At 39.5% G+C, this 23,024-nt stretch overlaps 1 protein-coding gene and 1 long non-coding RNA gene across 12 annotated transcripts in view; one reads left to right on the top strand and one right to left on the bottom strand.

Moving 5' to 3' along the window:
* Positions 1-23,024, bottom strand: part of FHIT (fragile histidine triad diadenosine triphosphatase) — a 1,710,176-nt gene that overhangs the window by 1,532,690 nt on the left and 154,462 nt on the right. The window lies entirely within an intron of this gene.
* On the top strand, positions 16,976-22,264 carry LOC138158452 (uncharacterized). Its single transcript, XR_011167651.1, has 3 exons — positions 16,976-17,151; positions 18,850-18,940; positions 20,982-22,264. It is a non-coding gene; the product is annotated as an uncharacterized lncRNA (long non-coding RNA).

The following is a 23,024-nucleotide window of genomic DNA, read 5'->3' as shown; positions in this document are numbered from 1 at the left end:
ACAAGCTACAACCATGTTGGTGACCAACCCTGAGCTAAGCACTCTCCGAAGGAACCATTTTGTCCCATTCTTTGCCCATCAAGAACTGCAGCCTCCATGCTATGCATCATTAGCTGCTTGGGAGGGAGTTAATTACAAATTAAATATAATTGAATTGTTGGGTTTCTTTTACGTCCCTCAAACAGAAGCACAAACATGCTAATCTGTAGAGCAAAACTTACAACCAAAGAGGGAGCAGACTTTTTCTGCTTGGCCCCAGAGGGCAGAAGCAGAGGCAATGAGAAAAAGTTCCAAGTAGGTAAACTTTAGACTAATTTAAAGAAAGGCTCCCTAAATATTAGATTAGACTAGATCGGATTAGGTTAAAAAATTCATTAAGCACTAAGTGCCAGGATGGTGCTAGATACCAGGAATACAAATAGAAGCAAAAAGAAAGCCAGTCCCTGCCCTCCAGCAAGGAGATTGTAAAAGGGAGACACAAAAGGAAACTGGGAATCCAAAAAGAGTCAGGGTTGAACCCTGTTAGAAGTTAGCAGGACTGGCATGGAAGGTCCAACAGGAAGTCACCAAATAAGAGGAAGGGATGCAGAGTGAGGCAGAGGTGGAGAAGTTGTCCCTGCTGAGCTAGGTGAGAAGCTCATTGAGCTGTGGCCGCCTCCCAGGGTAGTCACTTCATTGTCACTGGACACTCTTCAAGTAGAAGTTATACAGGGTTCATGTACAGCATGAGGGTTTGACCTAGACAATCACCCTTCCAGGTGATTGATGATGTCCCTTCCAAATACAAGGTTCTGGGATTATAAATCCACTCATTGTTTCTCTTTGCAACTTACACTTTCAAAACTAATATTTATTTTAATGTAAATCGACAATCATAATATGTTGCAAACTATTAGGAAAGTAATTATCAGTAAGGATTAACCTTGAAATCAAATATGAAATATGTCCCAAACCACGAAAGAAATTCACACAAGCTTATCATTACACAATGTGACAATAAAAACTTAAACACAGGATGATTTTCAACCCATATATTTTGAGTGCCAAGAAGAAATGAAATAAGAGATACAAAATGGAATAGCTAAGGAAGAAAAGATGAAAAATAGAATTGACACTTAGAAACGATACTGAGAAACCTTTTCCAAGACCTTAATGTCCTGAAAATCAGAATGGCCCAAACAGAAAACAACAAATCAATAAGGCAATCTTGAGATACAGTAAAATCAAAAGATTTTTAAAAAGAAGAAAATGTAAGCAATAGAATATCAAAAACAACTGACCTGGAAAATAGGTTAAGGATAGATAATCTGAGAATTATTGGACTATCTGGAAATCAGGATCCTACACACACACACACACACACACACACACACACACAAAGCTTGTATACTATATTTCAAGAAATTACAAATTAAAACTGACCAGACCTTTTATATTGAGAAGGTAAGTAGAAACAGAAAGAATTCTTGTTACTTCTTAAGAGAAACTCCAAAATTAAAACTCTTAGGAATATCATAGCTAAAATCTAGAACTTCCAGGGATGGATAAAAAGAAGGAAGGAAGGAAGGAAAGAAGGAAGGAAGGAAGGAAGGAAGGAAGGAAGGAAGGAAGGGAGGAGGCACAGAGTAGGAGAGGGAAAAGAGAAAGAAAGAAGAAAAAAAGAGGAGAGAGATAATAAAAGAAAAAAATGTAAAGAAAGAAGAAAAGCTACTAGAAGCCAAATAAAAAAAAAAGGTCAGGTAACAAACAATAAGTCAAAGTCAGGATCACAAGACCTTAACTTCCATTTTAAAGGAGAGAGAGCTTGGAATACAATATTCTTCCAAAATTAAAAGGTAAATTTCTACAACCAAAAATATTCTATCTAGAAAAATTAAGTATAATTCTACAGGGGGAAAATAAACTTTAAATGAAAAAGAGGTTTTTCCAAGCATTCCTGTCTGAAAGATCAGCCTGAGCAGACATTTTAACATTGGGGGAGGTGGGGAAGGGGGGAGGAAAAAAATAAAAACTATGGGCCAAAAGAAATATAGAAAGGTACAAACATTTGTTCATTGGAAGAGGCTACGTGGGATAAATTATTTACATGTTAATAAGAAAGAAATATATTCTCAAAACTATAATATCTTTAAGAGTCACAGAGAAAGGAAAATATGACAGACGGAAGGCCTAGGAGTGGTTTTATTCTATTTTCATTGTCTCAGGCGAAGATGGAAATGGGAAAGACAAGAGATTACACTGAGGAATAAAAGTGGAGAAAAGGGAGGAAAATCACCTTAATATAATCAAGGTGCAAGAGATACAGAGTACTTAAACACGGTAGAAAGGGTGGGGAGAAGGCATCCCATGTGCCTCCCTTTCTTCTGAGTCAGATAAAAGAGGAGTGAATACAGCTGCATCCACATACATATATACCCATAAAAATAATAGTATTTTTAGTAGTACATATATACGTCCAATTTAAAGGGGGAAAAGGAGCAGACAGGGAATAAAGAGTAAAAATATAGGACCAAGGACAGGGGAACAACAAGAGGAAGAGAAAAAGAACCTACCACGTGGGAAAATGTTATTTCAATGACAAATCATTTATGTTAGGCAAGCTCTCTCTCTTTCACCATTTCTTGTTTTTCAATCATTTTTCGGTCATATCTAACTCTTTATGGCCATATTTGGGTTTTCTTGACAAAGATATGGGAGTGGTTTTTTTTGCCACTTCCTTACCCAGTTCATTTTGTAGATGGGTAAAATGAGGCAAATAAGGTTAAGTGACTTACCCAGGGTCACACAGCTAGTACGTGTCTGAGGTCAGATGCTAACTTCCAAAGAGGGGTTTTCCTGACTCTAAACCTAGCATTCTATCCACTGTGCCACTTAGCTGCCCCACCACCTTTCACTGCCACCTTCTTTTTAATAAAGAGGTGGGAAACTGCAAATAAAGGAAAAATAAAATGAGACAGGATGGAGGCAGATACACAATTAGCAGTTATAATTATACATATGAATGACATTAATTCACAAAGTAAAAGAGGATAATAGAATGCATCAGAAGCCAGCAAAATGTGGTTTACAGCATAACTGAAGCATAAAGATTCAAATGCAATTACAATGAAAGACTCGAGCACAACATACTACTTCTTAGCTGAACTAAAAAAAGCAGAATAGCAATCATAAATTCAGATAAAGTTACCACGAATATAGACATGATAAAGGAGGGAAGCTATATTATACCTAAAGGCCATGAATAATGAAATAATATCAATACTTAACACACAACATAACAATACGACAAACAGCACAACATCTAAAATCTTAAAAAATTAATCAAAATTCAGGGAGAAATATATGATAAAGCGATAATATTATGGGGCCTCAATTACCCCCTTTCAGACCTAAACTAATCTATTGAAGAAAAAAAAAAGAAAGACGTTAAAGACATCAATAGATTTTCAGAAAAATTAAAGATGACAGATCTATGGTGATTACTGATTGTAAACAGGAATTTACATACTTCCTAGATATGCAAAGCATTTTAACAAAAATTATAAATAAATATACAGGGGCATAAAGTAAATTATAAAGACTGAACCAAAAAATGCAGAAAAATGTAAATCCTAAACTCACCACTTCCCAATCACAACATGTGTGTGTCGGGGGGGGGGTGGTTGGATACCTTTATGAAAGAGAGAGTCATATGTGTATGTATGTCTGTATCTATTTGTGTGTATGTCATTCCTTAAAGTGCCTTTGAAGAAAAAATAAAAATTAATTAGTGATCAAATAATTTCATTTTAAAGAATCACTAAGTCAAAAACCAAATTATAGAAATGATAGAAAAATTCATCACAGAAAATGGCAATGATGAAACAAGATGCCAAAACTTTTGAGATGCTTCTAATGAAGTCTTCAGGGAGAAAAATGTATCTCTAAATGATTTCATCAAAAAAGAAAGAATAAATCAATTTAATTGAGCACACAACTAAAAAGAAAAAACTAGAACAGCAAATCAAACATCCCCAAATAAACAACAAAGTAGAAATTTTGAAAATCAAAACAGAGATTAATAAAATTATAGCAAAAACAACTTTGAATTAATAAATAAAACTACCTAATTATTTTAAAAATTAATAACATAGACAAACTTAGCTACTCGGATTTTTTAAGAGATAAAAAACAGATATACCCGTCAAAAATAAAAAATGAGAATTCACACAAATTGAAGATGCAATAAACGAAATGATCAGAAGCTTTTTTACTCACTTTTATGTTAATTAAACTGATAGAGGAAATAGATGAATAGTTACAAAACTATAAAATATCCAGACCACTAAAAGAAGAAATAGATTAAACAACTGATTATCAGAAAAAAGAAACTGAGGAAACAATAAATGAATTTCCTTCCCCCAAAAAAATTCCAGGATAAGATGGACTTACAAGTAAATTCTATCAAATTTTTAAAGAACAATTAATGATGATATTATAAAAACTGCATGCAAAAATAGGAAAAGATGAAACCTCATCTTTTCCCATAATATAAACATGGTCTTGATACCTAGATCACAAAGCAGAGAAAGAAAATGATAGACCAATATGCCTAAAGAATATTGATGCCAAAATTTTAAAGTATTAGCAAAAATGCCTCAACAACATATTAGATAGAGAATACACTATGACCAGGTTGTAGTTATACAAGGAATGAATGTTTTGAAGAATATAAACATAATAAGTCATGTAATTACATAAATAATTAAAACTACATAAACATACCAAAAGACACTGAAAAAATTGTTTGACAAATTCAATATCCATTACTGTTAAACATACTTATACAGCATAGGAATGCATGGACTTTTTCTTAACATAATAAATAATATTATAAAACCAAGAGTTAGCATTACAGGTAATGAAGAGAAGTCATTCTTTTTCAGTGACATCAAGCATAAAGCAAGTAAGTCCATCTTCACCGCTTTAATAATGCTAGAAATGCTAACTATATTAATAGGACAAGAAAGAGAAATCAAGAGCTTCAGCATGATTTAATGGGAATGTAAATTTTAAAGATCTTCCCTGCCACTAGGCTGAAGTGCACAAGGAGCCTGGGGTGGGAGGCTTGTTTTTCAGTAGATACTTCTTGATTGGCCAGTGAGTCAATAAGGTTGTTACATTCTCTGAGCCAGGAGAAGGCTATATAAGCCCTGATGTGAGGCTTTGTTTTGGGGCTCACTTTGAGAAGTGTTCTGTGATTTGATGAAACTCTGGGCTAGCCGTTGTTGAGAGTCCCCCGGCTTTGAAAAACCCAGATGTTGAAACCCAGATGTTGATTGGGTATGGATGTAATGGTTGGACAGTTTGGAAATCTGTCTACTTGATCTGTTTCTCTGTCTTGATAATTTTGCCTGTATACTTTGAAGTTCGGGGTGCTGACCTTTTTCCCCTGAACTAGGTAAACGATACATATCTGAATGATTAAAGTAAGCTTGTTAACCCATTTTGAGTTGCTTTCCTTTATCAAAGCAGATCCAAGAATCTGTGTTGGCAGCAAACCCTGAGGACACTTGGGGTGCTTGCTGCTACACATGGTCAAATTTACTGTTTATTGCATATGATGTGATGATTTACTTAAAACCTAAAATATCAATTAAAATTAATTGAAACAATAAATTCAGCAAAGTTTTACAATATAAAATAAATCCACCTGAGTCATCAGCATGCCACTATATTTCCAAGAAAGTCCAGAAGGAAGAGATAGAAAGTGAAATTCCAAGCAAAATAATTCTAAAACATATATAAAATATTTGAGAGTCTATCAACCAAGAAACATTCAAAAAGTACATGAATCCATCTATAAAGCCCTTTTTTCAAAATAAAGATAAATCTGAAAAATTGAAGAAAGATTACCAGTGTATAAGTACATAGAACTAATATTAATAAATATGACAATTCTACCTAAATTAACCTACTTATTCAAGGCAATTAATGACAAAAAGATTATTTTATAGAGCTAGAAAAAATAATAAAGGTATTCAAGGAATAACAAAAGGTCAAGGATCTCATGAGAAGTCAATTTCGAAAGTGGAAAAGAAAAAGTACATCTCTAATAGTACCAGGACCCAACCAATAATACAAAGTAATAATCATTGAAAATTATTTGGTACTGGTTTTTAAAAAGAGAGACATTAATCACTGGAACAGACTAGAGGCACAAAACAAGGATGCAAACAAGGAGAATATCATGGTTTTCAAAAGTATAAAGAGCCCAGTTACTCACAATTTGGCAAAGACTGATTTAAAAAAACAAAACAAAACATAAAGTTGTCGGGTGAAACCTAGGTAGAGACCAACACCTTACACCACATCCTAAGATAAACTTATAATGGATACATAACAGACATAAAAGGAGCCATTATAAGCAAATTATAGCAGCAAGGAAGATTTATATGTAAGGGACCAATGAATGATAGAAAGAATCACAAAGAATACAATATAAGTTGTGATGACACAAAATTATGGAGATTTTGCACAAGTAATTCCTTTCTAATTATAATTAAAAGGGAAACATGACTGGGAAAAATCTTTATAGGAAGTTTATCTGATAAAACTCCCATATCTAGATATATAAAAATGGATGAACATTTCTAAGATTATGAGACATTCCCCCATAGATAAATGGTTAAAGCTTAGAAATAGGAAGTTTGCAAAGGAAGAAACCCAAGCTATTAACAACTATACCAAAAAAATTCTCTAAATCACTAGATGATTAAAACAATTCTGTTTTAATTGATTTGAAAAAAAAAACAATTCTGAAGCCCCTTCTCAAAACCATCAGTTTGGCAAAAAAAAGGAAATTACAAATGTTAAAGGAGCTATAAGAAAACAGGCACACAGCTAGTGGAACTATGAAGGTCCAGGCACATTAGAAAGCAATTGGAATCGTGCCCCCCCCAAAGTCATTAAGTTGTGCATACCTTTTGGCCCAGCAATACAGTTGGCCTATATCTCAAAGACATCAAAGATAGAAGAAAAGGACATGTAGGCTCCAATTATTTATAGCAATTCTTTTTGAGGTTACAAAAAACTAGAAACTAAGGGGGTTCCAATCTACTGGGGAATGGCTAAACAAATTTTGATAAATGAATGTAGTAGAATATTATTGTATCAAAAGAAATATCAAAATAGACAATTTCAGAGCAAATTCGGAAGATCTTTATGAACTGACACAGACTTAAGTAAGTAAAACTAGGAGGAAAATGTATACAATAATAACATTATAAAGAAAAATAACTTTTAAAGTCTTTAGAAATATAAACAACACAACAATAAACATTATTCCAGAGGACCAAAGATGAAACACACTACTCACCTTAATATGGTCAATGTGGTGTTTACCTCAATGGGATAGTGGATGGCAGAAACAAATAATAAATCCATGTCGATTTTTTTAAAAAAGAAAGCAAATTAGCTATGAAAAAAAAAATAATGTAATGTATACACTAGGAAAATATTAATTGACTTTTATTAAGAAAAGGAAGGAAATCTTCCTGGTCCAACTGGGTAGGTATAGAAGAAATCAGTAGAAGCTAGAGAAAACCAGACTGGTTCAACATAAAGAAATCTTCCTAACAACTAGATTTAACCCAAACTGGAGTGAACTGCGTCCCAAGAGAACATGCTTCCCTCACTACAGGGATCTTGAAGCAAATGTTGGATGATCAAATATCTGGGCTGTTGTTAAGTGAATTACTGTTCAGACTTGAGTTGGACAAAATAGTCTCTGGCATTCCTTCTCATATTGAAATTCTAAGGTTCTGTGAAATCAGAGCCCATATTCCCAGAGGAATGGCCCTGATAATTAGATAATAATTATTTGTTGTTAATAATAATTGTGGTTGTTCAGCTGTTTCAGTTGTGTCTGACTGTGACGCCATTTGGGGTTTTCTCAGTAAAGATACTGGAGAAGTTTGTTCTTCCAGGTCATTTTACAGATGAGGAAACTGAAGCAAACAGGTTTAAATGACTTGCCCAGGGTCACACAACAAGCGTCTGAAGTCAGATTTAAACTCAGGAAAATGAGGCAAACTTCCTGACTTCAGGCCCAGCTCTACCCACAGCACCACCTAGCTGCCCACTAATAATAATAGCTGCCATTTAATTATAAAAATAACTAACATTTATATAGTACCTACTATGTGCCAGGCAATATGCTACCTGCTTTACAAATATTATCTCATTTGATCCTCATAACAACCCTGGGAAGTGCTATTATTAACCCATTTTAGTTAAGGAAACTGAAGCAAGCAGAGACTGACTTGTCAAAGATTGCACAGTAAGTTTCTCAAGCAGGATTTGAACTCAGGTCTTCTGGACTCAAGTTTTATCCTCATAACAACTATATGAGGAAACAGGCTGAGATCAATTGATCTGCCTAGGGTCAGACATGCAGGAGACAGAATTGGAACTCACCTTCCTGCTTCCAAATCTAACTACTGTTCACTGGTCTACCTGGCTGCTTTAGTGTTTAGATGAGACTTTGCATTTCATTGCTCTTAGGAACTCTCACTCTCACTCTCTACCAAGTCAGAGGAGCAAATCCTCTGAAACTCTGAATCTAGGAGAGCTTCCTGGGGCAAGGAGAGGCTATAAGACTTGCCCTGTACCTACTTGTGTGCTCCCATACCATGATTCATCATACAATCATTACAATAACAACAATGGTAGTGATTAACAATGACAGGCAGCATGGAGTACCCAGAGTAAACAGTCAATAAACATTTATTAAGTATTTACAATGTGCCAAGTATGGGGCATAAAATATATAAAAGACTCTACCTATCCTCCAGCCTCAAGGAATTTATAATTTAATAGAGAAAGATACCACACAAAAGATGTTAGGGGTGGGGAGGAGGGACGGATGGGGATATGGTGGGATGGTACAGTAAAAGAAGTCCAAAATTTGTGCAGCCAGTTGGGAAATGGGGAGATGAAGGTCCTGTGCTCCCAAAACAAAGGGAGGTGGAGGAGTCCATGGTTCCACACTCTAATCAGAGGGACAGAGGGTATTGATGAAGTGTGAAGACCAAAGGTGATAGAATCTTACAGGATGATGAGGTTCCCAGGGATGTGGTGGAAAAGTCACTGACAAAGAATTAGCCCAAGAGTTAAGAAGACCTGTGTTCAAGTCTCACTTCTGACACACACTGACTTGGTCGGTACAGGTGTCACTTAAGGAAATGCTCTTAAAACTATACATTTCAGAACTTGTGTCCCACTGAATGGCTAACGGAAGTTTCTCACTGGCAATTGCCTTGCACCAGTGAAATTACAAGTAAAAGAAAAAGAAAATAGCAATAATGACATGTTATAATAAGGAATCATACACATGACACTGATGTTGCACTTTAAGGCTGATAAAGCACAATACAGACATTGCCTCAGACCTTCAGCACATTTTAAAGTATTTTGCTTAAAAGATTGTTAGTCAAGCTTTTTAACGAGTCAACGATCCAAATTCCAAATGTCAGTCTCACAGAAGGTTAAGTAATAATACATGTGTGTGTGAATGTGTGTGTAAGTGTGTGTGAGTGAGTGTGTGAGTGAGCGAGTGGGGGGTATGAAAATATGGGTATGAGAGCATGGAATACTGGGTTTTATTTTGAACTACAGTTCCAGGAGCCACTTGGTGTATGAAGGCAATTTAATTTGGAGTCTACTATTACTCTGCATCTACCGTCAGTCAAATGTTTTTCTTTTCGACTCTTTTCATCTTGGATCACCAGAGGAGCTATGAAAAGCCCAAATCATCATCTTCAGGCACCAAAGGAATAAAAATTCCATGCTGGAATTACTCTCCACTAGAAAGACCAAAGCTGCTTTCTTTTTCCTCCAATTCCCTCTTTCTTGTGCAACATCTCCATTTGTATCCTATTGAAAACACTTTCTTTCTGTCACTCACATTCCGTCAAGCCAGCACTCTTTTTTTTTTTTAAGCAATTGGGGTTAAGTAACTTGCTCAAGGTTACACGGCCAGTTATTTCTGGGTGTGGTGCTGAGTGTCTGAGCCCGGGGTTCGATCTCCAGGTCGTCCCAACACTGGAACTGGTGCTCTTATTCGCTGAGCCACCTGGGGGCCCAAGCCAGCACTCTCTTGATCAGTTTAAGAGAAACATCATTTACCTTTCATGGACATACTTTAAGTGGACAGGATTAGTCTAATTTTCACCTAAAGGCATATGTTACGTCAGCAGCTTCTGTCAGAGGCTAGAAGGGGTGAGACTGAAGTCACCTTGTTGGTGGCATAAAAGAGATCTTAGTCAAAACTCTGACACGACAGGAATTTATGTCTTTAAAATATTCATCATTGACATTTCAGAACATGAATAGGGGCAGGGGAAGAGAACATCCTAGCGAAGAAACATTAGGTCCAAAGCAAGCCCTGGTCCCTCCTTTCGTGTTTTCCATTTGGTTATTTTCCCTTTCTGTTTATCAGTCACATTGCTGGTCCATTATTCTGTTCAATAAATAGATGTTATTAATTTATAAAGCATTTGTTGAAACTCATTTGCAGAGAGATAACAATGCCCCCAAAGCACTTGAGAACATCATTTTTCTTACTATACTTCATGCCGAAGAGAAATCATTTGGTTGAAAACTTTCCTATCAGACTTTCCAGGAAATGTGTTATCTTCATGGTCAAATCACTTAGCAATTTTTTTTTCTTTTATAAAGCTTGTGTATCCAAATTGTATCCAAATATGTATGAAGCTTAGTTACTTAGGACACATTCACATAGCAATCTATTTCTTTATGGTCAGGAGGATTTGTTCTAGGAAACAGGATCAGAATCAAAGCTTTAAAAAAATAAGGGAAGATTAACAATTAAGACCAACAGCTGTCAAAAAATAACAAAAAATATGACCTACAATTCTATTAAAATTTTCTTGACACTTAATAACTGAACGAATGCTAAACAACAATATTCAGAGCATATCAAGCAAGGCCTGATTAATTTCTGTGCAAGGCAAAAACAGATGATGCTGTGGACCACAGACACATTCTTAAAAGCTACTGCAAAGTGAGTGATGAAACATTCAGTATATCTAAGCACCTTCTATAAATTTAGTCCCTGGCCATTCACAGGATTCATCTGAGCTCTCAGCTTTTTTTTTCTTAACAACCTTTTCCTTATGTCCCAGGTTTTTGTGCATGTGTCCCCCATGCCCTCGCCCTTTTTTTTTTAAATTTAGCTCCTGAAGGGACTTTGGGGCATTACAATTTAGGGGCTGATTTCTCTTCACTTAGCATTTCCTAACACACAAGAATGCCGTCACTGAATGACAGAGTAAGTCAGTGTATTAGCATGGAGGGAGAAAATAGGATAATACAATTTAGTGGAGAGAGGGTAAGGGATTCTATTATCGAGGTTAGGGTCAAGGGATCACTGGATCAAGGCATCTGGAGCTGGAGGGGGCCTTCGCTAGAGAACACTGGCTAAAGACATGACAGCTCATGTCTGTCATCGAGGATGAGAAGGGCTATCTAGGGGAGAGCCAACTCATGAGACTTGTTCCATTTGGCTCCAAAAGGCAGAGCTAGAGAAATGGCCTAATGTTTGCAGAGAGATGGATGGAGGCTTCACATGAGGAAAGCCTTTCTGAGCATCAGAGATGACCAAACGTAGTATGCATTGTCCCGAGACACGGGAAGAGAAGGGACGTTCCTTTTCACTGGAGGCTTCAAGGAAAGTTTTCACTGCTCCTTGTCGAGAGGCATCACGTCTATTTCCTATGTGTCTTACATAAAGGACAGGTCCTACACCTGAGCTTGAATTAGTATAGACAGGGGAGCTCCCTCTAATGATGAGGGTTGCCAAGACTCGGAACTAAAAGGTTAAATGTCTTAGGCAGGATCAGAGTCACTGTGTGTCACAGGCAGAACTTGAACTCAGATTTTGCTGGCTCCAACATTGGTTCTCAAATATCTACCATCTCATATAGCTACTACATACATATACACATACACATACACATACACGTACACATATGTGTGTGTGTGTCCTTAGGGCAAGAACTGTCACTCTCTTGCTCTTCTTTCTTAACATAGTTTCTTGACAAATTATGTCCCATTGGTTGATTGACTTAATAATTGCCTGTTATGTTCCAGGTATTGTGCTAAGAACTTTACAAATAATATCGTATTTTCTCCTTGCATTAGTCCTTGGAGAGAGGTCCTTTTATTATCCCCATTCTAAAGACGCAGCAAACAGACATTAAATGACTCTTGTGAGTCATTCCCAAGCAAGGTAAGCTCCCTGAGGCTTGTCTTTATATCTCAAGGAAGCCGACTATCAAAGCTTCACCAAACCTACTTTGTAAGTGTTTTCACATGTATTTATCTGTGTGCCAGTTCTCAGGAAAAATGGAAACTCCTTGAGGGCAAGGAGGGTTTGGTTGGTTTTTGTTTTTTCTCTGAATGCCCTGCACAGTGCCTGGCATGTGGAACATGCTAAAATGCTCACTGCATTGAATTGCTTTGAACTGAACACAGTTTAATTAAATGTTCTACAAGGGATTATTTTTCAGATAATGGTTCCAATAAGTGGCCGTTGAGGTAGGATCCAGTGAATCCTGACTGTATCTTCCATGTCCTGATTTTTACATGTTGTCTCTCCTATTAGAATGTAAACTACTTGAGGGAAGGAGCTGTATTTGCCTCAGCATTCAGCACAGAGCCTGGCACGAAGTAAGTGCTTAATTGATAGAATTCTTGATATTGATACAATAATTGATGGTTGATTGCTGCTAAGGGGAGACTCCAAAGGGTTAGCTAACCCTTACTTTCTTAGGAAAGTCACTTAACCCTATCTGAATAGTCTCCTCATTTGTAAAATGAACTGGAGAAGGAAATAGCAAACTCTTTGCCAAGAAAACCCCCAAAATGGGGTCACGAAGAGTTGTACGCAACTGCAACGATTCAACAACAAACACTCACTTTACTCTTCCTATCTGAAGGTTCCAGCTCTACTCACTTAAATCCAAGTAAAGGCAAAGTCAAGCCACCACCCTCCTGAAGTCACTGGTCTTCTCTGAGAAAGGAGGGCCAGCAATAATCAGGGGCAACAGGTATCTCTGGCCAAAGGGCAGGACCCTTTCTGTACAGGGTGAAGCCCATGGGTGTTATTCCACCCCTTCCCCTCCCCCCCCAACACACCCCCCCCACACACACACCCCCCCCCCCCCCCCCCCCCCCACCCACCCCTCCCCCTCCCCCCAACACACACACACACACCTCATCGACTTCGCACTTTGGAACTAAGCTGGAATGAAGGGGCCACTTCCCAGTAACCTGAATCTGCAGGCACAACAAGGGTTAATCAGCCAAACAAGACTGTGGCATAAATGCCAGTTTCTCTCCAAACACTGAGGGCTTCAAATCTTTTCCAAATAAACTGCAATTTGTAAAGAAAGCCCCAAATGAAGCTGTGGAAGGGAGGGAGGGAAGCCACAGAGGGACGGAGTCACATTTGGCCATCTGGCTGACACACTAATCACGACTTAACCTTGTAAAATGTCTAATTGATTGGGAGGCGGCAGCAACTGAGCAAGCAGAAGCTTATTCCTCATGGCAGAGGGAGAGGTCTAGGGTCAGCGCCCCTCTGAAGTGATCTGAGCCCTGGAGCTGGGCGGGAAAAGCCCAAGAGAAGCCCTGAGTGAGTTGGGACACCAGAGCCCTACTCGGGCTGGCAAAGGGAGATGGCACCGGGCAGAGAGCCTGACCAATCGGGTCGGGGAAGCTGAGCCCTGAAATCATGGTGCTCCTGGCAACATCCCTGACAAATGGCCACTGGCATAACACAGCAGCAACAGTTGGATGATGCTGGGACACAACACTGGGTTTATAGGAAGATCTGAGTTCAAATCCTGCTTCAGATACCAGCTGTATGGCCCCAGGCATGTTACACAGTAACCTCTCTCAACCCCAGTTTCCTCATCTGACAAAAGGGCATAAGGACACCTATCCCACAGGGTTGCTGGGGGAATGGGACAAGGGGACATCTGGAAAGCTCTATACGAATAGGAAATATACCCATTAGAATATGAGCCCCTTGAAGGCAAAGAATGACTTGTTTATGCTCATATACCCAACACTTAAGGCTAATATCATCACATCACTATTACTGTCATTGTTGCTATTGTTATTATTAAATGGAGCTAAGCGGTGCAGCAGACAGACCCCTAGGCCCAGAGTCAGGAAGACGACTTCAGATCAGGCTTCAGACACTTGCTAGGTGCGCAGCTCTGAGCCGGTCACTCAATTCTTGTCTGCCTCAGTCTCCTGCACCATAAAATGGGCATCATCATAGCACCTGACTCCCAGGGTGGCTGTGGGGAATCAAGTAAGACAGTATTTGTAAAATGCTCAGGATGGTGCCTGGAACACAAGGGGCACTTAGTAAATGCGCATTTCCTTCCTTCCTTCCTTCAATTTGTTCTTATTGAAAGTGCTTTTTCTTGCTGAGCCAAACTCTCCTTCCCATAATGGAAAATAGAAAGAAAAAGAATGTGACCAACTGCTTTTGAACAGATTTATTAAAAATAAATATTCTGCCAAGTGGAAAAAAAAATTAACCTACTCATCCTACTTTGATGGTAGGGAGAGAGACAGAAACAGAAAGACCAGAGGGACAGAGGATGAAAATAGAAAGACAGATACAGAGAGAAATAAAGGAGGAGAGAGAGAGACAAGGAGACTACCTCCAATGTCTCTTTGTAATGTAATGTCAAGGAAAGGCAACTTCCCAGGTTCAAAATACCAGCATAGGTGCTCTCTATTTTATTCAGTAACAAACCCAGAACAGAGAAGATCAAAACATGACATCATTCAAAATACAGCATTTACTAAGTGTGATTAAATCATCTCCAAGGCCTACCCCACCCCAGGACTTTCCAATCATTCAATCAATTACAAAGTCTCTGTTCCAAATACTTCTCCACCCCTAGGCTATACCTTAATAAAGTCCACCACAAAGCCCCTCTTCTCAAATGGAGATTAGTTTCCAAACATAAGTAAAATACATTCATTTGCTCAACCATAGAACACAAAAAGGTCAAAAGTTCCCCACCCCTGGATCACAATTGAATCTACCCCAGAGTTACATCAAGTTTAAACACAGCACTTAATACCCAAATGGAGGTCTTTTCTTCATCTTGACACGAGGCAAGTTCTCAGCAATCTTAGTTCCTGGAGAGACAAGGCTTAGCAAGGCCATAAGATACATTGCCAGTCCCTTCATGAATTTATCCTCTGTCTGTAGAACAGCCCTAGAACCCCTGAACACATTAGCAAAGCCCTCTCCCAGGATTTCTGTAAACATACAACAAGAAAATCCTTCTTCAGGGCTTCTGAACCAACAGAAAGGCTCCCAGACCCCTGCAACAACAGTACTGTCCCTCACCAGTGGACAGTATTCATTCTGTCTGCAGGACAGTCTCCAGACCCCTGCAACAACAGTACTGTCCCTCACCAGTGGACAGTATTCACTCTCTGTCTGCAGGACAGTCTCAGGCCTTCTTAACCAAATGCCAGGTTCCAGGACTTCTTCAACAGGACAGTCTTTCACCAGTGGACAAATCTGGCAAAATAACATCAAAACAGACAGACAAAGTACCAGCAAAACAGCCATGTCTCCTCAGTCCTTGGCAGCTCAGGGGGCAGGTCTCAAAAGTCCAGGGCAATTCAAAGCGGCCACCAGCAAATCTCTTAGTCTCTCTCTCTCCACGAGGTGCTGCTACCAAAAAAAGATCTTCCGCCTCTCTCTAGTGTCTCTCCAAATCTACATCACCAGCTCCTCCCACTTCAGGACTTTCTTTTCACATCAACAAGCCCATCCCACAGGTGGGATTAACAAACTCTGGGTTTTAATACAATCAATTTGAAAACCAAGCCAATACAGGGGAATCTTTAATTGCCATTACTATCACACTCTTCCATAGGACAAGAGAGTGGAAGCATGGTGTCATGGATAAAGGACCGTCCAAACAGTCAGGCAAACAGCCTAAAGCTTCATTCCCTGGATTTCAGGCATTTTCATCAGCCATCTCCAAGCCGGGAATGTTCTCCTTTCTCATCACATCTGGCTTCCTTCAAGTCCCAGCTAAGATCCCATCTTCTACCAGAAGCCTCTCACAATTCACCTTAATCCCAGTGCCTTCTCTCTGTTAATTGTTTCCAATTTATCCTGTATACACTGGTGAAATAACAGATCTGATGACACACAAACCAAAAACTACCCTGAGAATCACTCAGGGTCTTTTAAAAACCAGCTCCCAGTGGCAACACACTCCAAAAGGCGTTAACTACCTCCAGTAACCTCTTACTTGTGATAAGCAGACACAGAAAACAAGGACCTTATAAGGTACTTCTCATACATTTACTCCAACTCACAACTTTACTGGTTTCTGAAAGGCAGAAAGAGGGTAGTAACCCCTTAGGCAGGGGTCAGGTTACCTTGCTTAGCTAAATGGCCTGAAATGGTCCTTTCCATTTGAACATCTAAATCTAACTAGCTACAAAGGGCCCACTAGTCCATCTTTGGGATGCTGTGTATCTCACTCCAGGCCACCTGACAATCGGCCCTTGGAACCATGCTGGATTTGGAGGAGACACTGTGGACCTTACTTTGCACAGTGCTGGGGCCTCCACTGCCTTCCCACTGCACTCCTCTTCCCATCGCCTTTCTGTGCCTTCTTCTTCTATTAAACTATAAACTTCTTAAAGACAGAGACTTGTCTTGCTTACTTCATTTGTGTACCGTACACACAGCACAGTGTTATAATAAGCATTTAATAAATGTTCCACTTATCTTTAAATATTATTAATAATAAAAAGAAGAAACTTAAGTTCTATCTTCAAGCAAAGAGAAATTCTATAATGTGTAACAGAAATCCCCAAAGGAATAATGACAATAACAGCTTACTTTGAAGTGAGCGGAAGCAGGAGAACATTTTACACAGTAACAGCAATAATGTAAGCATGATCAGCTGTGAAAAACTTTGGCTACGCGGACCAAGACAGCGATCCAAGACAATTCCAAAGGACGCATGATGAAAAGTGCCATCCGCCTCCAGAGAAAGAACTGATGAACTCCAAGTGCAAATTGAAGTAAACTTTTTAAACTCTCTTTCTTTTTCTTGTCTATGTCTATGTGTTTTCTTTTGCAACATGGCTAATATGGAAATATGTTTTGCATGATTTCATATGCATAATCATTATCATATTGCTTGCCTTCTCAAAGGGCAGGGAAGGGGCAGGAAGAAAGGAGAGAAATTAGAACTCAAATTTTGTAAAAGAACATTAAAAATGTTACATATAATTGAGACATATTTAATGAAGTAAATCAAATTATATCTTAAAATAATAACTTACTTTTTGTTTTACTTTTAGCTTATGGGAAACTTTTTTCCATCTACTACTTACTCATTAGAATCAGCAATGCAAATAGTGACTTTTTCATGCGTGCCTAAGGCAGTTCCTATGGCAAAGGCAGGGCTGATGGTGCAACAGCTGCCAAGAAGGCCATTTCTGGGAAGCTTTACCAAGAATTACCTTGCTCAGTAAGTGCTAAGCTCAGGGACTTTGCTGTAGACAGGAAGGAAGTTCTATCCAAACTCCCTAAAACTGAGTGCCCTGAGGGATAAATACATATCTGGGCCACCCTGCCCTACTTCCTGTTCAGAATGAAATAGCCCAGGGAGAGTGTTACACCAAGTACAGGGTTCATGCTAGGTGTCAGATCAATCAGGGGCATGAAATCCAGGATTCATAGTCTCTAACACTGAAAGCGACTTCACGCTAGCCTTCTACCATATGCAGGAAAGGAAGGCACAGAGAAAACAGGATACACCTAGGTTAAGGTCACCCACCTTTGTGAATTTGGGGCAGGGTCAACCCCAGAAGCTAACTCTTCTCATTCCCAATACTATTGTTTTCCACTAGACCTTTTTATTAAGAGAAGTCAAAATAATCAGTGGAGGATGCTTATCTAAGACCTTAGGTAAGCCCTTCAATTTTCAAAGGATACTGGATACTTAGTAATATATAAGCACTCCTGATAACAATAGCTACATTTACACATATAGCATTCCAAAGTGCTCTGCATATGTTAACTCATTAACACAGCATCCCTGGGAGTTAGGTGTGATTACTATCATTACTATCCACATTTTTCACAAAGAGGAAACTAAGGCAAACAAAAGTTAAGTGACTTGCCCAGGGTCACACAGACAATAAGTGATTGAGGAAGGATTTGAACTTGGGTTTTCCTGCTACAAGTCCAGAGTTCTATCTATTCTTCCACCTACTGGCCAAACAATTATGAGCCTTAACTTGGTCATGGAATTTGTATTTTTGTATCCAAATCTGTATGTATGCTTTGCCTTTGTAAACATGTATGTTACTCTAGTATACATGGATGGATATAGGTATAAGAGGCATATATCCCTGTAGAATTAGATGGCCTCACCAGGTCTCCAATCATGTCAGGAAGACTGTCCTGTCCTCAGGTCCTTCAGTTCAATTTGGGAATCTGCTGACCTTAAAAATGGCTTTAGGTCACCACCTACATGGGGTGATTTCAAGGATACCCCAGGAACCATGGCTACCCCCCCCCAAACCCTGGCTCACTGATAGTTGGAAATTCATCAGCGGGGTAGGCAAATTCTCATTTCACAGACAGAAATTACTCAAAATATAAATGTTTCAAATGTTTCAAAATATAAAAATTTCAAAATTCAGGGTACACAGTACCCTGAATTTCCAATGATATAATAAATAACAGATAACATCTTTTCCTGAAAGCAGGTTTTAATGGGGAGAAGAAGGAGAAAGAGGAGGTGGAGGAAGAAAAGCAAAGTACAAAGAAATGGTTCTCTGAAGCAGGTAAAGAGCACAGGTGAGGATAATAAAATTTTATGGGGAAATGGAGTGGATAGAAAAGCTAATAACTGAGCTCTCAGAGACAAACATCACACATTTCACATTTTTGCTTAAAGCTGGCCTGACCAGGTCAACACCTTAAGTTAATGTCCAGAGCTAGAATTGGATATGCATCTTCTACTAAAAAATGAGAGTGCTGCATGTGCATATAGCATTTTATGGCTACGAAGCATTTGTGCACACATCCCAGAATATTAAACCCAGAAGGGAGGAAAAGTAGCGTCATTGTCTACCCCCACCATTGTACAGAAGAAAAACTGAGCCTCAAAGAAAATTATCTAACTTATCAAGTCATATCAGTAGTTATGCCAGAGCTAGAACTCAAACCAAGGTCTTCTGACTCGACTGCTGGGCTCCAATCAGAAGCCCAGTACACACTCTCTGTCTCTGTCTCTCTCTGTCTCTCTCTGTCTCTCTCTGTCTCTCTGTCTCTCTCTCTCTCTCTCTCTCTCTCTCTCTTTCTCTATTATCTCATACTTCCTCTATTCTGAGCAAATCATGTAGAATTTAGACATAGGAAGGACAAGCCTGGCACTGGAAATCTGTGGATCGTTTAGGCTTGACAACAAATGGAACCCTCCAAATCTGTATACCCTGGTTAAAAATCTGCTTTGCCATTCTATTCATATTAAGATAATTTATTTTGAGATCCAAATATGTCATTCTCTTTTTCAAAGCCTCTATTCACCATACTGAGTTTATTTTTTTTTAAACACTGCTTTATTTCTTCTTTGAGGGTCCTCATTTCCATTTGAATTTCCATTCTTATTTCTTTTCAAAATTCTTTTAACTCTCAAACCATTGTGGAGTTTCTTGCCATTGTTCCATCATTTCTAGAGGTCTTATAGTGATTCTCCCTTTGTTTCCCCTTTTAACCTAGAGTTTAAAGCTAAGTGCTTATTCTTGGCATTGTGGCCCCTTCTTAATTATTTACTCTGGTTTTCTATTTTTTTCCTTTCTTTTTGAGTCCCACTGTTGATCTGTACTCCTGGAGGCTGAGCTTACATCTGCCATCTCTTCCCTGGCCTTCTTGCCATCAACACCTTTCCTTCTCATTTAGATACCATTATATCAGACCCCTGACTATTTTAACCCCACTTCGTCACTACTGGCTAGTTGGTTTGTTTTTATTTTTTTCCCCTATTCGGACAACTGGGGCTAGAAATTTCAACTGCTTCTTCACATTAAGAGAGTAAAGATTAGACAAGATTCCCCTGAAACTCCAAAAGAAGAAGACCACAACTGCATTTATGGCCCATTTTCCTTTGGCTTAGGAGAGAAATCCCTTACTTTTGGTACTAGGCCACTTCTGCTACCAGCCCGTCTTCTCTGCCTACTCTCTCTCTTGACAGACAAAGTCAAAGCTTTCTACTCCTTTCAAGATGAGGAATAAAGCTGAATTAGATTGCATCACTTCCCTGAAGAACTATCGAGGGAAAAGGGCAGAATCCAGTATAGTCAGAGCTAGAAATGTAGGCTGGCATGATACCCTGGAAGGAAACCAGCCAAGCCTGGGCAGGGCTAGGGAGAATGGGTTCATCACCCAGCCTCATTCCTTTTTCACATGAATTTGCCGAATGGGGCAGTATTTCCCTTCTCTTCTTCACGTCAGTTTAATTACTTTCTTTGTCACATATTTTGTTGTTTTGAGGTGGCAAGGGTGGGCACGAGGATGTCACAATACTCCTCCTTCCGCCATATTGCCTGAGTTTCCCCACTTTCTCCTTCGGAAGAGCAAAATTCTGTGCCCAAGACAAACAAAGAACATAAAGAGGAGGAAGAAGCCAGGCCTGGGGCGGGCAGGTGCCCCTCCCAGCTCTCTCCCTCGACATATTGGCCCTTTCTTGGGCAATCAGATCAAGTCGTGACCAGCTGTGTAGTGGGCTTGAAATGAGGGAGGTCTGAACACATGGCATGCTGCTGAACAGTCTTGCCACCTTCTGTCTCAGTTCCTGATGACACCATTGGAATTTTCCTTCCTTTCTCTGTCTTCTCAGCTCTATTTCCGTCATCACAGCCATCAGCCAGCCTGATTCATAAGCAGCTCCTACTGAAACTGTGCTACTGAATGCTTTGGGATATGAAATGCCTCCCTGCTAAACTGTGGCCACCAGGAAAACCAAGAAACAGTTCAGCAAGACAGCTCTTTGGGACAGCATTTACCAAGGGACCTGAACCAGTCATCATCTCGGCAACCTTCGTGTGTCCACCAAAACACAGAGCCTTGAAACGCTGCACTAGCTGACCCCATCATAGCTCCAGCAAAACTCGCATGAGAAAATGAATCAAAAATTGGTAAATAAGGGGCGGCTAGGTGGCACAGTGAGTAAGAGCGCCAGCCCCAGAGTTGGGAGGACCCAGGATCAGTTCTGGCCTCAGATACTTAACACCCACACAAAATAACTAGCCATGTAACCTTGGGCAAGTTACTTAACCCAATTGCTTTAAAAAATAAATTGGTAAATAAACATGACCGAAATATTTCTGTCTGCTGGTTATTTTTGTTTAAATTATTTTACAAATGTATATGGGAAGTTCTGATTGGGTATAGGGTGTGTTCCCTATTTAGAGATGATGGATATAATGACAAGAAGAAGTGACTTGGACTCAGCTAAGATCTGAATTCATACACCACCTCAAACCCTAATGGATGGTCACCGGGAAATGGTAACAATGGAAGGCCTGCTGAATTTAGAGTCATAAGACCTAACTTCAAATCCCATATCCCCCAAATAATAATGACGACAATAAAAGTAGCAGCAGCAGTAGCGGTGGCGGTGGTGGTGGTGGTGGTAGTAGTAGCAGTAGTAGCAGTAGTAGTAGTAGTAGTAATAGTAATAGTAGTAGCAGTAGTAATAGCAGTAGTAGTAATAGTAGTAGTAGTAGTAGTAGTAGTAGCAGTAGTAGTAGTAATAGTAGTAGTAGTAATAGCAGTAGTAGTAATAGTAGTAGTAGCAGTAGTAGTAGTAGTACTAGTAGTAGCAGTAGTAGTAATAGTAATAGTAGTAGTAGTAGTAATAGCAGTAGTAGTAATAGTAGTAGTAGTACTAGTAGGCAAACAAAGGTTAAATAACTTACCCAAAGTCACATATGGAAAAGGTGGTTATGGAAGGTTAAAGAAGGGCTTTAAACCAGACTCCCAGTCCCTCAGGCTCTCCCACCTCAGGGTCACCCTGGACCCCCCCCCCCCACCATCTCCCATTCCCCATTCCCAAGCTGTAGCCCAAGTCTGACGATTCCCACTTCTGTAGCATGTCTTGAATACTCCCCTTCCCTCCTGGGACACTGTCCCCACCCTGCACCCACTGGTGTAGACCCTCATCACCTTATACCTGGACTAGTGCAGTAGCTGCTGGGGGTATGCCCCCCCAAGTCTCTCTCCACTCTGGTCTATCATCCCTCAGGGGTCACAGTGATTTCCTAAAGCGCAGATCTGACTATATTACTCCCCTGCTCAATGAACTCCCCGTCACCTCCAGGTTCAGATATGAAATCCTCTGGCTGATGTTCAGACCCCTTCAGAATGTGGTCCCCTCTTACCTTGCCAGTCTTTCTACGCTTCACACCCTCTGCATATACTCGGTAACTGGTGTCCTTGCTGTGCGTCTCACTTAAATGCAGCATCTCCTGGCTATGTATTTTAACTGGCTGTCCTCCATGCCTGGAATTATTGCCCTCCTCTTCTCTGTCTCTCTACTTCCATGGCTTCCTTGAAACCCCAGCTCCAACCTCCCCTTCTACAAGAAGGCTTTCCTGAATTCCCTTACCTCTGGAGCCTTTCCTCTGTTGGCTACCGCAAGTTCATTCCCATCTGTGTCTCACTGGCACACTGGATTGGCATGCTGTCTCCATTTGACTGAGCTCCTTGAGAGAAGGAAATGTGGTTTGGAGGTCCTGTTTGCTTATTTGTTTTCCGTCTCTTTTTAATATACCCAGTGCTCAGCACAGTGCCTGACACAAAGCAAGACTCAATCAATGCTGGTTGACTGACTAACAAATGCTTAGTGACTGATTAACTGGACAAAAGTCGATGAAGGGGG

The sequence above is a fragment of the Petaurus breviceps genome, unplaced genomic scaffold, assembly GCF_028583685.1.
Source record: "Petaurus breviceps papuanus isolate PSGF00001 unplaced genomic scaffold, PetGlider_PUasm1.0 174, whole genome shotgun sequence".
NCBI lineage: Eukaryota > Metazoa > Chordata > Mammalia > Diprotodontia > Petauridae > Petaurus > Petaurus breviceps.
Note: the sequence above shows the minus strand (reverse complement) of the source record. Positions and strands in the feature narration are given on the sequence as shown.